Here is a 14,584-nt window from a genome sequence, read left to right as displayed (position 1 = left end):
GGACCTAGACAATACATGACCTCTTCATAAAGCAATTACTCTTAGAGCAGGAAATGTAATGGGCTTTTCTAACACAGAGAAGAAGACAGAGACTTAGACGAAGTGCCAAGACTGAGGAATTCATCCCAAGTGAAAGAACAAGATTAGGTCACAGCCAGAGATCTAAGCGAAACAGATTTAAGTAACATCCTGATGGAGAATTTAAAGCAACAGTCATAAGATACTCACTGGGCTTGAGAAAAAAAATGGAAGATTTCAGGGAGACCCTTATTGCAGAGAGAAAAGAGTTAAAAAAATCAGTCTGAAATGAAAAATGCAGTACCTGAAATTGGAAACAGTCTTAATGCAATAAACACAAGGCTAGAAGACCAAAAGAATGCATACGTGATACAGAAGATAATGGAAAATAATGAAGCTGAACAAAAGAGAGAAAGAAGAATTAGAAAACACAAGAATAGACTTAGGGAACTCAGCAACTCCATAAAACGTATTAACATTTATATTATAAGAGTCCCAGAAGATGAAGGAAAGGGAAAAGGGGGCAGAAATTTTATTTTAAGAAATAATAACTGAAAACTTCCCTAATCTGGGGAAGGAAACAGGCATCCAGATCCAGGAAGCACAGAGAACTCCCATCAAAAAACAAAAGCAGGCCAACACCAAGACATACTGTAATTAAACTAGCAAAATATAGTGATAAAGGAAAAAAAATCTTTAAAGCAGCACAACAAAAAAAGTCCCTAACTTACAAGGGAAGACCCCTAAGGCTAGCTACAGATCTCTCCACAGAAATTTTGCAAGCCAGAAGAGAGTGGCATGATATATTCAATGTGCTGAATGGGAAGAATATGCAGCGGAGAATACTCTATCCAGCTAGGCTATCATTCAGAATAGAAGGAGAGACAAAGAGTTTACCAGGAAAACAAAAAATTAAGGAGTTTGTGACTGCTAAACCAGCCCTGCAAGAAATATTAAAGGGGACTCAATGAGTGGAAAAATCTCCAGAAACAAATATAAAACAAATAATAAAACGGCAATAAATACATATCAATAATTACTCTGAATGCAAATGTACTAAACTCTTCAAAAGACAGTGTAAGAATGGATTAAAAAAAAACAACAACAAGATGCAGGGCACCTGGGTGGCTCAGATGGTTAAGTCTCTGCCTTTGGTTCAGATCATGATACCAGGGTCCTGGGACAGAGCCCAGCGTCGGGCTTCCCTGCTCAGCGGGGCGTCTGCTTCTCCCTCTCCCTCAGCCCCTCCCCCCACTTGTGCCCTCACGCTCTCTCTCAAATAAATAAAATCTTTAAAAAAAAAAAAGACTAATCTATATGCTGCCTATAAGAGACTCATTTTAGACCTCAAGACACCTGCAGATTGCAAGTGAGGGGACAGAGAAACATTTACCATGCAAATGAACATCAAAAGAAAGCTGGAGTAGCCATACTTATAAAGGACAAACTAGACTTTAAAACAAAGACTGTAATGGGGTGCCTGGGTGGCTCAGTCATTAAGCGTCTGCCTTCAGCTCAGGTCATGATCCCAGGGTCCTGGGATCAAGCCCACGTCGGGCTCTCTGCTCAGCAGGAAGCCTGCTTCTCCCTCTCCCACTCCCCCTGCTTGTGTTCCCTCTCTCGCTGTGTCTCTCTCTCTGTCAAAATAAATAAATAAAATCTTTAAAAAAAAAAAAAGACTGTAACAAGAGATGAAGAAGGGTACTATAGCATAATAAAGGGGACAATCTAACAAGAAGATCTAACAATTGTAAATATTTATGGGAGCACCCAAATAAATAAAACAATTACTAACAAACATAAAGGAACTCATTGATAATAATTCAGTAATAGTAGGAGACTTTAACACCCCACTTACAGCAATGGACAGATCACCTAAGCTGAAGATCAACAAGGAAACGAGGGCTTTGAATGACACACTGGACCAGACGGACTTAACAGATATATTGAGAGCACTTCATCCTAGAGCAGCACAATACACATTCCTTTCAAGTGCATATGGGGCATTCTCCATAATAGATCACATACTAGGTCACCAATCAGGCCTCCACAAGTACAAAAAGAGATCAACCACACACATTTTCTGACCACAATGCTATGAAACTTGAAGTCAATCGCAAGAAAAAATTTGAAAAGACTGAAAATACATGGAGGTTAAAAAACATGGGAGTAAACAATGAATGGATCAACCAGGAAATCAGAGAAAAAAATTAAAAAATACATGGAAACAAATGAAAATGAAAACACAATGGTCCAAAACCTTTGGGATGCAGCAAAAGTGGTCCTAAGGGGGAAGTATAGGGCAATACAGGCCTACCTCAAGAAGCAAGGAAAATCTCAAATAAACAACCTAACCTTACACCTAAAGGAGGTAGAAAAAGAACAACAAATGAAGCCTAAAGCCAGCAGATAAAGGGAAATAATAAAGATTAGAGTAGAAATAAATGACATAGAAACTAAAAAACAATAGAACAGATCAACGAAACCAGAGCTGGTTCTTTGAAAAAATTAGGAAAATTAATAAACCCCTAGCCAGACGTATCAAAAAGAGAAAGGGCCCAAGTAAGTAAAATCACAAATGAAACAGGAGAAATTAACAACACCACAGAAATACAAACAATTTTAAGAGAGAATTATGAAAAACTATATGCCAACAAATTGGACAACCTGGAAGAAATGGATGAATTCCTACAAATATAAGCTGCCAAAAGTGAAACAGTTAGAAATAGAAAACTTGAACAGACCAATGACCAGCAGAGAAATTGAATCAGTAATCAAAAATCTCCCAACAAACAAGAGTTCAGGGCCAGATGGCTTTCCAGGGGAATTCTACCAAATATTTAAAGGAGAGTTGATACCTATTCTTCTCAAACTCTTCCACAAAATAGAAACGGAAGGAAACCTTCCAAATTCATTCTATGAGACCAGCAGTACCCTGATACCAAAACCAGATCAACACTCCAGTGAAAAAGAGAACTACAGGCCAATATCCCTGATGAACATGGTTGCAAAATTCCTCAATAACATACTAACAGCCAATTTCAACAGTACATTAAAAGAATCATTGACCATGACCAAGTGGGATTTATTCTTGGGCTGCTAGGGTGGTTCTCTGTTTGCCAATCAATTAACATGGTATACCACGTTAATAAAAGAAAGGATAAGAACCATATAATCCTTTCAATAGATGCAGAAAAAGCATGTGACAAAGTACAACATCCATTCATAATGAAAACCCTCAACAAAGTAGGGATAGAGAGAACATACCTCAACATAATAAAGTCCATCTATGAAAAACCCACAGCTAGTGTTATCCATAATGGGGAAAAACAGAGCTTTTCCTCTACAGTCAGCAATAAGACAGGGATGTCCACTCTCACCACTGTTGTTCAACATATTACTGGAAGTCCTAGCCACAAAAATCAGACAACAGAAACAAATAAAAGGCATCTGAATTGGCAAGGAAGAAGTCAGAATATCACTATTTGCAAATGACATGATACTCTGTATAGAAAACCCAAAAGAGTCCACCAGAAACTTGCTAGAACTGTTACACGAATTCATTAAAGTCAGAGGATACAAAATCAATATACAGAAATTGGTTTCGTTTCTATACACCAATAATGAAGCAGCAGAAAGAGAAATCAAGGAATCAATCCCATTTACAATTGTACCAAAAATAGTAAGATACCTAGGAATAAACTTAACTGAAGAAGTAAAAGATGTATACTCTTAAAACTATAAAACAGTGATGAAAGAAACTGAAGATGATACAAAGAAATGGTAAGACAGTAAGACATTCCATGCTCATGGACTGGAAGAACAAATATTGTTAAAATATCTATACTATCCAAAGGAATCTACACATTTAATGCAATCCCTATCAAATTACCAACTGCATTTTTCACAGAGGTAGAACAAACAATTCTAAAATTTGTATGGAACCACAAAAGACCCCGACTAGCCAAAGCAACCCAGATAAAGAAAAGCAAAGCTGGAGGCATCACAACTCCGGACTTCAAGTTATATTGCAAAGCTGTAGTGATCAAGACAGTATGGTACTAGCACAAAAATGGACACACAGATCAACTGAACAGAAAAGAAAACCAAGAAATGAACCCACAAGTATATGGTCAATTTATCTTCAACAAAGCAGGAAAGACTATCCAATGAAAAAGTCTCTTCAACAAATGGTGTTGGAAAAACTGGACAGCAACATGCAGATTCTAGAATGAAACTGGACCACTTTCTTACACCATACACAAAAACAAAGTCAAAATGAATGAAAGACGTAAATGTGAGACAGGAAACCATCAAAATCCTAGAGGAGAATACAGGCAGCAATCTCTTTGACTCTGGCCATAGCAACTTCTTACTAGACATGCCTCTGGAGGCAATAGAAACAAAGGCCAAAATTAACTACTGGGAATTCATCAAGATAAAAACTTCTACACAGAGAAGGAAACAATCAACAAACTAAAAGGAACGTATGGAATGGGAGAAGATATTTGCAAATTACCTATCTGATAAATAGTATCCAGTATCTATAAAGAACTTATCAAACTCAACACCCAAAAAACAAATAATCCAGTTAAAAATGTGCAGAAGACATGAATAGACACTTTTCCAAAGACATTCAGATGGCCAAAAGACACATGAGAAAATGCTCATCATAACTTATCATCAAGGAAATGCAAATCAAAACTGCAATGATATACCACCACACATCAATCAGAATGGCTAAAATTAACAACAAAGGAAACAAAAGGGGTTGGCGATTATGCAGAAAAAGGGGAATTCTCTTACACTGTTGGTGGGAATGCAAACTGGCGCAGCCACTCTGGAAAATAGGTTGGAGGTTCTCAAAAAGTTAGAAATAAAACTATTCTACCACCCAGGAATTGCACTACTAGGTATTTATCCCAAGAATATGAAGATACAAATTCAAAGGGATACATGCACTCTGATGTTTATAGCAACATTATCAACAGTAGCCAAATTATGGGAAGAGCACACATGTCCATCAACTGATGAGGATAAAGAAGATGTGGTATATATGTGCAATGGACTATTACTCGGCCATCAAAAAGAATGACATTTTGCCATTTGCAACGACATGAATGGAGCTAGGGAATATTAAGTTAAGTGAAGTCAGTCAGTCAGAGAAAGACAAATACCATATGATTTCACTAATATGTGGAATTTAAGAAACAAAACAAATGATCATAGGGGAGAAGAAAGAGGAAAACCAAGAAACAGACTCTGAACTATGGAGAACAAATTGATGATTACCAGAGGGGAGAAGGGTGGAGGGATGGGTTAAATAGGTGAGGGGGATTAAAGAGGTCACTTGTCATGATGAGTGCTGGGTGTTGTAGGGAAGTGTTGAATCACTAAATTATACACCTGAAACTATTATTACACTGTATGTTAACTGGAATTTAAATAAAAACTAAAAAAAATAATACCAGTAATATTAATTAGAGCAGAAACCAATGAAAAAAGAAACCAATAAAGAAAAACAACAAAACCAAAAGCTGGTTCTGTGAAAAGTTCAGTAAAACTGATACACCTAGGCCATAACAACTAATAAAATTTAAAAAAAAAAGGACACAAATTACTAATATCAGACATGAAAGAGAAGACCTCACCAGAGATTCCATGGACACTAAAAGGAAAACCAAGTAATACTATAAATAATTCTATATTCTAAATTTTGATAATCTAAAAACATTACTTCTTTGAAAGAGTATTACAAAACTCACACAAGAAGACAAAGAATTGAACTGAAGTTATGTTATCCACACAAGAAGAAAAAGACAATCTGAATAGGCCCATATTTATTAAATAAATTGGATCAGTAACAGAATGCATCAAGCCTAGATGGGTTCACTGTTGAATTCTACTTAACATTTAAGGAAGAAGTTGTATCTATTCTCTACAATCTTTCCCAGATGATAGTAACAGAGGATTTATTTCCTAACCCTTTGCATGAGGCTATACATCCACACATGATGCTGGATAGCCACATGTTGGGGGAAAAAAAATCTAAACACACACCTTAGACAGTTTGCAAAAACTGACTCAAAATGGACCACATACCTAAATGTAAAATGCAAAGCTTCTAAAAGAAAACATAGGAGAAAACCCAGACAACACTGAGTATGGTGAGGACTTCTTAGATCAATCACCAAAGGCATGATCCATGAAGGAAAGAATTAATAAACTGGACTTCATTAAAATTACAAAGTTTTGGGGTGCCTGGTGGCTCAGTCGTTAAGCGTCTGCCTTCAGCTCAGTTCATGATCCCAGGGTCCTGGGTTCGAGCCCCACATCGGGCTCCCTGCTCAGCGGGAAGCCTGCTTCTCCCTCTCCCACTCCCCCTGCTTGTGTTCCCTCTCTCGCTGTCTCTGTCAAATAAATAAATAAAATCTTTTTTAAAAATTTTAAAAAAATTGCAGAGACTGTTGAATCTCAGATCTGTACCTCTGTAACAAATAATGCAATATATGTTAAGAAAAAAAAGAAGAAGAAGAAGAAGAAGAAGGAGGAGGTAGCAGGAGGGGAAGAATGAAGGGGGGGAGATTGGAGGGGTAGACGAACCATGAGAGACGATGGACTCTGAAAACAAACTGAGGGTTCTAGAGGGGAGGGGGGTGGGAGGATGGGTTAGCCTGGTGATGGGTATTGAGGAGGGCACATTCTGCATGGAGCACTGGGTGTTATGCACAAACAATGAATCATGGAACACTACATCTAAAACTAATGATGTAATGTATGGGGATTAACATAAGAATAAAAAAAATTGCAAAGTTTTGCTCAGCAAAAGACAATATCAAGAGAATGAGAAGACAATCCAGACTGGGTAAAATATTTGTGAAAGACACATCTGACAAATGACTTTTATCCAAAACATACAAAGAACTTTTAAAACTCAACACTAAGAAAAGAATCCAAATTAAAAATAGGCCAAAGACCTTAACAGACACCTCACTGAAGAAGATATACAGATGGCAAATAAACCTATGAATAGATGCTCCACATCATACGTTATAAGGGAAATGTAAATAAAAACGAGATACCACTACACACCCATTAGAATGGCCAAAATCCAGATCACTGACAACACCAGATGCTGGCAAGGATGTGGAGCAACAGGATTCTCATCCAGTGCTGGTGGGAAGGCAAAATTATACAGCCACTTTGAAAGACAGTTTTGCAGTTTCCTATAAAATTAAACATACTCTTAACATAGGATCAGTGTGCTCCTTGGCATTTACCGAAATGAATTAAACACTTGTGTCCATATGAAAACCTACACATGGATGTTTACAGAGGGTTTTTATGGCAATGAAAGTATTCTACAGAATACTAGGATGGTGGATAATGTCATTATGTATTTGTTAAAATCCACAGACTGTACAATACTAAAACTGAACCCTGATGTAAAGTGCAGACTTTGGGGTGATAATGCTGTATCAGTGTAGGTTCATCAATTCTGACAAATGAGATGATGATTTGAGGGAGGATGTGCCCCTGTGGAGATAAAGGGTATATGGGAATTCTCTGTACATTCTGCTCAATTTTGCTGTGAACCTAAAACTATTCTTAAAAAAATAAAGTTTATTGTAATTAAAAAGATTATTTGATCAAAAAGACTGTATAAGAAGAGACATTTTAAGGCTGTTTATTCTGTCATGAGGAGTGTGGTTACAGCCAGATAGCAAGTGACCTCCCCTAAAATGAATAAACTGTATTCACATAAGAAAATGTTCATAGGAATTTATTTTTGTGGATATATGAAAAGATAGGCTGTATTTTGATAGAATTTACCTTCTGTTTTTGTACTGTAATCTTTAGAGACAAGAATGACAAAGAGCTTCTTTAAAAAAATCAATGTCTAGATCATACACACAGACAGGAAAATATGACATAAGTGAGAATAATCTGAATTAATAAACAGCACAAACAAAACCAGAGAAATTTCAGCTACTGAAATTAATTGGAGCTCCATATTTGTAGTAGAAATGAAATCCAAGCTGGAAAATATGGATGGGAAAGAGATGATTCTAAAAAGTGATGGACTAGGTTTAGAAAAGAACTAAGTAGATATTGCAAAAATTGTAAATATAATAAATGAAATAAAAATTCAATGTATAGTTTTAATAGTAGATAGATACAAGTGAAGATAGAATGACTAGAAAAACTACTGAAAATTCAGCCAAAAACAGACAAAATGGATGGACAATACAGAGGAGGCACAGAGCTACAACGACAAGGCCTAACTTACATTCAGCTTGTGTGGCAGAATGAGAGGAGAGAAATAATGGAGAAGGGAAATTTTAGGACATAATGACAAATATCCAAAACTTAAGCAAGACACTAATCCACAGCAAAATACATATCCACACGTGGGGAGATGGATTAAATGGATGATGGCTTAATACCATCATCCTCATGGGTTACCCATGAGGGCATTTGCCGTGATGAGCACTTCATGTATTTAAGTAATGAATCACTAAAGCCTACACCTGAAACTAAAATGACACTATATGTTAACTGTAATTTAAATAAAAGTTTGAAGAAAAAAATACACACACTCACTCACAGAAGCATTATAACAGGCTCCAACAGAAAACACCACAAATGCCCATCAAAAGTAGAATGCATAGGCAGTGCGCCCCCGTGGTCCTGCAGATCTGTCTCTTGCTTCAACAATGTTTGGACAGAACAGACCTAAGGACGCCCCTTCTACCAGCCAACGACCACCCTCCAACCTTATTTCCAGTCGCAAACTTCGGGGCCATCTTCTTGGCCACCCTCTGCCTCCGGGACCACCCAACACCCAATTATGAGCTTAGCTCCTTAATACAGATCAACCTTGAGCTCCCACATTCGTCAGTAGTATGCCCCCGAGGTGGAGGCCGCCGTCAACCACCTGGTCAACGTGCATCTGCGGGCCTCGTACACCTACCCCTCTCTGGGCTTCTATTTCCACCAGGACGACGTGGCTCTGGAAGGTGTGGGACGTTTCTTCAGCGAGTTGGCCGAGGAGAAGCACAAGGGCGCCAGGTGTCTCTTGAAGATGCAAAACCAGCGTGGCAGTGGCACCCTCTTCCAGGACGTGCAGAAGCCGTCCCAAGATGAGTAGGGGGAAAGCCTGGGCGCCATGGAAGCTGCCCTGATTCTGGAGAAGAGCCTGAACCAGGCCCTTTTGGATCTGCCCACCCTGGGTTCTGCCCGCGCAGACTCCCACCCCTGTGGCCTCCGGGAGAACCACTTCCTGGATGAGGAGGGGCCCCTCATCAAGAAGATGGCAACCACCTGAGCAACCTCCGCAGGCTGGCCGGCTCCCAGGCTGGGCTGGGCGAGTATCTCTTCCAAGGGCTCACCCTCAAGCACGACTGGGAGCCTCTGAAGCCCAGCAGTCCTTGAGGGGTCCCTCTGGCATCACGCTGGTGCCAGGGCTTGGGCCTTGAGTCTCTCCCTGAAGCCTCTAGGCAGCGTTTTAACCGCCCTGGAGCCCTCTCCCAAGCCATGGGCCAAATGGAAACAATAAAGCTTTTTGCAGGAAAAAATATATGTGTATATATATATACACACACATATATATACATATATATATACACACACATATATATACATATATATATACACACACATATATATACATATATATGTATAATGCTTAAATTGTGGCGTACATTCAGTGAATAGTACAAAGCAATAAAAACGGACAGATTTCCACTTCATGCCTCAACAATTAAGAATCTTGTAAACACAATGCTGAACGATAGAAATGAGACCTCAAATGATACAGTGTGATTAGACATACACAAAGTCAAAAAGACAAAACTTAATTTTATATATGAGATGAAATTACAAAGTAAGGGGCGCCTGGGTGGCTCAGTCATTAAGCATCTGCCTTCAGCTCAGGTCATGATCCCAGGGTCCTGGGATCCAGCCCCGCATCGGGCTCCCTGCTCAGCCAGGAACCTGCTTCTCCCTCTCCCACTCCCCCTGTTTGTGTTCCCTCTCTCGCTGTCTCTCTCTGTGTGTCAAATAAATAAATAAAATCTTAAAAAAAAAAAAGAATTTACAAAGTAAGTAGGTGTTGTAGCCAGCAATGGGGTTCAAATCCTCTCAGGACATCCCCCTGACCTCTTCCATAGCCCCATCTCCTCCGACCTTCTCTTCTGCCGGCCTATTACACTTACAAGGACCATTCTGATTACACTGAGCCCACCTGGACAATCCGAGACAATGTCTTTAAGATCATCTGATTAGCAAACTTAGTTGCATCTGCAACTTTAATTCCGCTTTGCCATGTATCATAACATTCACAGGCTGGTGGGGGGAGGGGGAGAGAATTAGGCAGTAGGTGTCTCTACCAGTTATATTATTTATTTAAGTTTTGAAACACAATTTTCTGTCACTAGGTTTCTTTTCAGCTCACCTAAAGCCACATCTTGAAGTTAAATTCATATTCAAAATTGAGGTAAAATGTAATGCCAAATTTCATTACTGTACTCTGCCAGTGGGATTTTACACATTTACTATGCCAATATGGAAATTAAGTTGAATAATCTCCTCTTCCAGCTCAGACCCAAATATAAAATGAAACTAAGTAGGTAGATATTTGTAAAAACATAGTGAAACTCTGGCATAGTATATGTTGAATATATGTTGAATAATAGTATGTTGATACTATTATTCCTTCATTATCATCAAACTCTGATACAGATCTTTGAACTAATTGCAGCTACTGCCTAATTCTATACTGAGTAAAGGAATGATTTATAATAAACATATTGTAGAAAAGTTTCACTATGAAGAATGAAAGCAATGGGCTACACACACACACACACACACACACAAATAAAATGCACGTTGCTCCATAAGTCTCTATACATCTGCTGCTCTCAAACTACTCAAGTTCTTACAGTCCTAGTAAGTTGAGTTAGAAAGTAACTGCCACATTATCATTTGAGACTTTCTCATGTAAGTATTGGTCTATTTCCTACATTTACAATAAATGAAAACTGGAGGAAGTATTAAAAATATTGTTTTGTTGTTGACCTTGCGATAATACAACCAACACAGTTACTGCACTGAATTTTTCGGACCATCACATTCTGGAAGGTAGTGCTTTATTTTTAAGAGTGGGAAGGTATGGGCTAATTTAAGCATTTCATGTTACTTATAACACCACTGAGGCACAGGGAAGTTGATTTCTAAAGCCAAAGAAGCGTTGCTAATAGACCTGGGACTGAAATTTAGTCAAGAACACTTAAGGTCACAGAAAATGTGCTAGGTCTTTGGTCGCCTGACAGTGCTTTAGCAAAAGGAGGTACTCTGTAGAAATGGCCAATATAATTCTTTCTTAAATGAGAACAGCTTGCCCATCCATCTTCCTATCCATCTCTCCTTTCCTCCTCCCCTCCCACCCTCTTCACTACATAGCCTAATAGCATCTACCAAAATTAACTGAACTTTTATTTGACAACCTATGTACTCCAAACTTCCATTAAGATGATAATGTTCAATTTTAAAAATTCTTTTGAAAAAAAATCAAAGTAGCTCACCCTTTCTTTGACTTTCAATATTGCTTTCCTTTAATGTCAAAAATTACCTATTTTAACAGAGAAACTACTTTCCAGTTAGCATCCCCAACTGTCAAAGTAAAGAATGCTTTAGGAATTTCCCAACAGCTTTAAAAATTACATTCTTGGAGTGCCTTTAATCCTTACTGACTTACACATTCATCCAATAAACATTAACTGGGCACTTACTACATAAGTCACTAAAATCTAAGATTCTAAAAATAATTAGAATAGCACTTAAGAACCCATCTCATTTGATAGTTACAATCAAATATATTTTACCTAAAGCCTTTTTTCATTGTCTATAATTTTTCAGAATACGAATCGCATCTCTAATTACTAAAGAGACTTGTCTCTAATAATTACCCTGAGTTTCTACATAAAAAAACTATTAATTTGCATAATCCTAAATTTAAAATGTCTGATAGCCCCAATTCCTTGATTTGCATTTTAAATCCCCCTTTAAATACATCTGTTCCTCATTTAAAATTTTACCACCTCTCAAATAAAAATCTGTTTGAAGTTGACTTAGAATTCCAATTTGACAATGATTTTCTTCTTAATTGTGAACTTCATCTGAATTTCACATAGAAGAAAATAATTGCAAAGATCAGAACTTAATTTAAATATATGTTTTTTTGGTGAAAAGTTATGTTTCTAGAGCTTGTATTTACCTGTCGTTCATGCTTTACTAAGTTATGAACAGAAGACAAAAATAAAGGTATATATTTCCATGGCAACATATGTCCCAGGTTCTATTATTTACTATCTGGGTCAGTGTAGGCTGCTTGGGCTGCCATAACAAAATACCACAGACTGGGTGGCCTCAACAACAGGAATTAATTTACTCACAGTTCTGGAGGCTAAATCCAAAATCAAGTCATGATCAGTTTCCGGTGAGAGCGCTCTGCCCGGCTTAGAGATGGTTACCTTCTCACTATTTCCTCCCATGGCCCATGGCCTCTCCTTGGTATGTGCACGCAGAAAGAGAGAGCAAGAGAGCAAGCTTCCTGGTGTCCCTTCTTATAAGGACACTAATTCTCTAAGATCAGGACCTTAACATTATGACTTTGGCTAATTTTGATTACTTCCTTAGGGCCCCATCTCCTAATACAGCCACATTGGGGGCTTAGGGCTTCAGCATATGAATCGGGGAGGACAGAACGTTCAGGCCATAACAGTCAGCTTAAATAGCCATATATAATGGTAATTCATCTTTAAATGTAATCTGGAAGTATATGTTAGGAGTGGTTTCCTGGCCAGGAAATGCGGGAATACACACAGGTACTGTAAGCCTTTAGGAATTATGCCTCTCCCAGAATTCTCTTAAAACAGCCCTGGAAGAGAGATTCATTAAGTCAGTTGTAGGCATAGTTTGTTAATGAATGATATCCCAATACCAGGTCTCCTCCAGAAATATACACTTTTTTAAAAAGATTCCATTTATTTATTTGACAGAGAGGGGAGAGAGAGTGAGTGAGAGAGAACACGAGGCAGGGGAGAGGCAGAGGGATGAGCAGACTCCCTGGACCCTGAGATCCCAGGACCCTGAGATCTTCCCCTGAGCCGAAGGCAGATCCTTAATCAACTGAGCCACCCAGGTGCCCCCAAATATACACTTTTTAAAGTACGTCTCTGTGGTGGTCATTACTTTCTGGATGTGATCTATGATAAATGCAAGATGCCAAAAAGAAGGTGACACTGTCTTTTATGTGGAGAGTTTCCCAGTCTGCTAAATTGGCTCCAGCTGTACTGGTCTGAGTCACCAGATCCCAGAGCCATTTGTGGTAACATTAGCGAGGTTTAAAGATCGCTGTGATGCATAGAAATTCTCATCCCAAACAGGTAAGTGCTATTTCCTGGGACCAGCAAGGGAAGGAAATAGGCACAGGACAGAGGTCTGAGGCTCTGGTGTTGTCTAGGTCAAAGAGGCTCAGCTGTTGCCAACAGTCGTGAAGGTGAGGATTGAGGTGGGTTAGGGATCGACTTCGGATGGCAGAGATCTTCAGATGTTTTCTACAGACCAGACTAAGGCCTTTCTTTTGTGAGGTTGTGAACATTAGTACTATGTTATGCACAAAGCCCTGGCACTCCATTTGGGATCAAGGTCCCAAGGAATTCCTAGGCACTGCGTGGTTGTTGCACTTGAGTCAGATTCTAGCTTCACGTTCAGAACAGAAAGTGTACCAGCTTAACGGGCTCATACACCTCAGCCAGGAATTCCATTTTACAGGTGGAGTGAAAATGGCAGAGAGAGAGGAAAACTTTCCCGAAATAATGTATTCATTTTCCCAGAAATCTTACCGGAGTTGCACTGTGATCTGTTTTGTTAGCCAAGCACAAAGGCGTGAAGAAAATCTATATTGCCCCCACTGGGAATCTCAAGCATAATGTACTCTTATGTAAGTGCCAGCGCAAAAAAAAAAAAAAAAAAAAAAAAAAGATTGAGATTCTAAGCCATTGGTTGATATTTCCGCGAGCAGTCTTCCGGCCATAATGAAATTTAACGGAATTTGCTGTTCTAGTTTCTGAGACTGCTCGAGTCAGTCAGTTGCAGTTGGACTCATTACCACGGGGAGGCACTGTTGAGCTGTGGGACCTCCCTGGACTCCACCTTTAGGGATGTTGGCGCGTGAACCGAAGTTCTGTGTTGGGAGCCCCGGGAGTACCACAGTACACTGAGCAAGCTGCACCCCACATAAACAAAAATCATCAACAGCTGGAAGGCAGGTCCCAGCAGAAGGCCCACAGAATCCTTGTTCATTGGCCCACACACACCTGATCACTTAGCAAATAATGGGCACCAAATGCTAAGCATTATTCTAGGCACCAGAGGTACGTCTGAACAAAATGTATCAAAATTTCTGCTCTCAAGAAGCTTCCACTTATAAGAAAAAAAAATGTGAACCTAGAAACTTGGTTTTAAGAAAAAAATTCACACTCATATTGAAAGTAAGCAGTGG

The 14,584-nt window shown here is 38.9% G+C and overlaps 1 pseudogene; it reads left to right on the top strand.

The window, feature by feature from the left end:
• The window catches only part of LOC110569797, a 98,248-nt pseudogene extending 88,795 nt beyond the window's left edge, over positions 1–9,453 (top strand).
• The last annotated feature ends 5,131 nt before the right edge of the window (positions 9,454–14,584 follow it).

This window comes from Neomonachus schauinslandi, chromosome X (genome assembly GCF_002201575.2).
Source record: "Neomonachus schauinslandi chromosome X, ASM220157v2, whole genome shotgun sequence".
Taxonomy (NCBI): Eukaryota; Metazoa; Chordata; class Mammalia; order Carnivora; family Phocidae; genus Neomonachus; species Neomonachus schauinslandi.
This window is presented reverse-complemented; position numbering and strand designations above follow the sequence as displayed.